Genomic DNA, 3,962 nt, shown 5'->3' with positions numbered 1-3,962 from the left:
GGAACCTGAATCATGCCCTCATGAAACGGTCGTTCAGGATGACTACTTTGAAGCAGATCTTCTCGCAAATATGCCCAGGGGACTGGTTCTTCTCTCTGGACCTGAAAGATCCTTACTTTCACATCCCGATAGCCCCCCATCACAGGCGGTTCTTGAGATTCGCCTTTGAGGGAGTCTCCAGCTCCGCGTATGCTCATGAAGTTCATCTGCCTCATCTCTTTCCCCTCTGAGGCAGATGGGAATTCGCATTCTAAACTACCTTGATGACTGGGTCTTCGTCTTAGCCCAGTCAGAGGCCGAGCTAGTATCCCACATGTCCCTTCTCCTCAGCAACTTGGAGTGCCTGGGGCTCAGGGTCAGTTTTGCCAAGAGCTCTCTGTCTCCCAGCCAACAGATTTCGTTCCTGGGAGCAGTTTTCGACTTAACCCAAATGAGGGCTGTAGTCACACCAGGAGCAGTTTTTTTATTACTTTAAAAAAAGTATTTATGTCTAAAAACAACTAGAGAATTTATAAGCCTTTTATATAGAGCTATGTAGGAATCTAGTGGCTAAACCATGGAATTGCAGAAGTTTTTTTTTTTACTCCCAGCAAATGGCACTAACCTGCCTTCAAAAATTGGATTTTAAAGGCATTGTCTCTATTTTAACATGAAATACTGCCATAATTGAAAAGTAATAGAAACATATTAGGAAAAAAAATTCATTATTTTTAATGGGGAAAATTATTGCTTAAATATTAAATAGTACCATGAAATTCTCTCAAAATACAAAAAAAAAAAAAAGGTTAAATATTACTGAAAAAAAGTTACATTTCAGGTGTCCGGCCACTTTTGACTGCAAACAACACAAGTGTGACTCCCAAATGAACAATACGAGAGGGTTAAAGAGGTTTCCCGCTGTTTGATTGACTACATTGACAGTCCAGTTTTAGGGGAAGCAATGGGGTATGCCAACTGAGATTTTAGTGCTTCAGCTAGTAAACTGGCTTAAGTGAACTTAGAATGTACAGGCTCTAAGGGTATTTCCATTTAAGACAAAATCAACCAATCTAAATAGGGTGAAGTCTAACTCTGATTATTGTAATGTTTTTTTTTTTTTGTCTTCTAGATAAGTGTATATTGGAATCCATGGCATGATTATATAAAGCTATACTATTCGACAAAGTAATATTGGTCTATTTTTGCAAACAGTAGTGGTCATGACTTCTGACTACAAATAATTTTACTCTAATTTAGTGTATACTATCTGAGGGACTAAACAAAGTACTTTTAGATAAGAGCAAGCCTTACGGCCATTTACTGTAAATAGTATACAGTGGGTATAGAAAAGAATCACCCCCTTTAAAATAATCACATTTTGTTGCTCTGCAGCCTGAAATGAACACGGACCGTTATATAGAGCTATATAGAAATCTAGTGGCTAAACCATGGAATTGCAGAAGTTTTTTTTTTAATCCAGCTGTATTTACTCAGTGCAATTTATAACATCCAAGTGAAAGATACAGTGCTGCTTGAAAAATTGTGAACCATTTAGAATTTTCTATATTTCTGCATAAATGTGACCCAAATCATAAATAGATTTTCACACAAATCCTGAAAGTAGACAAAGAGAATCCAATCAAACAAAGGAGACAAAATATATACTTTGTCATTTAATTATTGAGAAAAATGATCCATTGTTACATATCTATGAGTGGCAAAAGTATTTGAATCTTTGCTTTCAGTATCTGGTGTGACCCCCTTTTGCAGCAATAACTGCAAGTAACGTTTCTTGTAACTGCTGATCAGTCCTGCAAAAACGGCTTGTAGGAATTTGAGCCCATTCCTCAGTACAGAACCACTTCAACTCTGTGATGTTGGTGGGTTTCCTCCTATGAACTGCTTGCTTCAGGCCCTTCCACAAAATTTAAATTGGATTAAGGTCTGGAATTTGGCTCAGTCATTCCAAAACATTAACTTTGTTCTTCTTTAACCATTCTTTACATTGACTTGGCCATTCCAAAACATTAACTTTGTTCTTCTTTAACCATTCTTTGGTAGAACGACTTGTGTGCTGGGGTCGTTGTCTTGCTGCATGACACACTTTCTCTTGAGATTCAGTAGACATTTTCCTTCAGAATTTGCTGGTATAATTCAGAATTCATTGTTCCATCAATGATGGCAAGCCATCCTGGACCAGATGCAGCAAAACAGGCCCAAACCATGATACTACCACCACCACCATGTTTCACAGATGGGATAAGGTTCTTATGCTGGAATGCAAAGTTTTTTTTCTCTCCAAACATAACGCTGCTCATTTAAACCAAAAAGTTCTATTTTGGTCTCATCCATCCACAAAACATTTCTCCAGTATTCATCTGGCTTGTCCACATGATCTTTCGCAAACTGCAGATGGGCAGCAATGTTATTTTTGGAGAGAAGTGGCTTTCTCCTTGCGACTCTGCCATGGACAACATGGTTGTTCTGTGTTCTCCTGATGATGGGCTTATAAACATTAACATTACCCAATGTGAGAAAGGCCTTTAGTTGCTTAGAAGTTAGCCTGCAGTCCTTTGAAACCTAGTGGACTTTTACACGTCTTTCTCCTGATGATGGGCTCATAAACATTAACATTAGCCAATGTGAGAAAGGCCTTTAGTTGCTTAGAAGTTAGCCTGCAGTCCTTTGAAACCTAGTGGACTTTTACACGTCTTGCTTTTAGAGTGTTCTTTGTTGGTGGACCACTCTTGGGGAGGGTAACAGTGGTCTTGAATTTCCTCCATTTGTAAACAATCTGTCCGACTGTGGATTGGTGGAGTCCAAACTCTTTAGAGATGGCTTTAAAAAGTTTTTTAGCCTGATGAACAACATCAACTCTTTTTCTGAGGTCCTCAGAGATCTCATTTGTTTGTGCCATGATACACTTCCACAAACATGACCAAACTTTGATAGATCCCTGTTCTTTAAATAAAACAGGGCACACACTGACACCTGATAGTCATCTCACTGATTAAAAACACCTCTGAACAGATGGACTCTAATTTAACCTTCAAATTAACAGCTAATCCTAGAGATTCACATACTTTTGCCACTCACAGATTTGTAATATTGGATCATTTTCCTGAATAAATAAATGACAAAGTATATATTTTCATCTCATTTGTTTGATTGGGTTCTCTTTGTCAACTTTCAGGACTTGAATGAAAATCTGATGTTTTTTTTTTGGGGTTATATTTATGCAGCAATATAGACAATTTTACAGGGTTCACAAACTTTCAAGCAGCACTGTATATAACACCAACATGTCAGAAAAAAAAGAATACAAAAATAGAATCACTGAGTCAGAAAAAAGGATCAGCCCCTCCTAAAAATGACTTGTAAACTCACTTGTAGCTAATCACCTTCTCAGTGGCACACAAAGCCATTTGACTTTCAACTGTGATCAGCTGTGGTCATTCTTCTTTTCCGTCATGGTGTTTTATCTTTCACTTGGAAGTTATAAGTTGCACTGAGTAAATAGAGCTGGATAATACAAAAATGTAATTATTTTAAAGAGGGGGTTCTTTTTTATACCCACTGTAGTTTGTGATCGTGAGAACCACATACAAAGACGAGTCATTTAATCTGAAAGAATAAGCACAATCTAAAGTGAAGGGTTAAATTGGATAATCAAAAATGTCAATAAATTATCGTATGACTACTAATTAATTGGCGTTCCAATCTAAATTCAAAACTCTTTAAAATACATTAAAACAGCACGGAAACAGTATTCAGTTGAAGGAAAGATGAAAGTTATTCTCAGAACAATCATCCCCATTAAAATCATAAAGTTTGAAAAAAAAAAAAGATTTCAACTTGATAATTTATGTTACAATTTTAACATAAATGCACATTGTTCCAGAAGGATGGCAAATTCATGCCATACCTTTTACACCTTTACTCGAATTGTTATGCTGATAATACAATTTGTAAGGAAAAATGCA

This window comes from Sinocyclocheilus anshuiensis, unplaced genomic scaffold (assembly GCF_001515605.1).
Source record: "Sinocyclocheilus anshuiensis isolate Anshui unplaced genomic scaffold, SAMN03320099.WGS_v1.1 scaffold1070, whole genome shotgun sequence".
NCBI classification, from domain to species: domain Eukaryota; kingdom Metazoa; phylum Chordata; class Actinopteri; order Cypriniformes; family Cyprinidae; genus Sinocyclocheilus; species Sinocyclocheilus anshuiensis.
Note: the sequence above shows the minus strand (reverse complement) of the source record.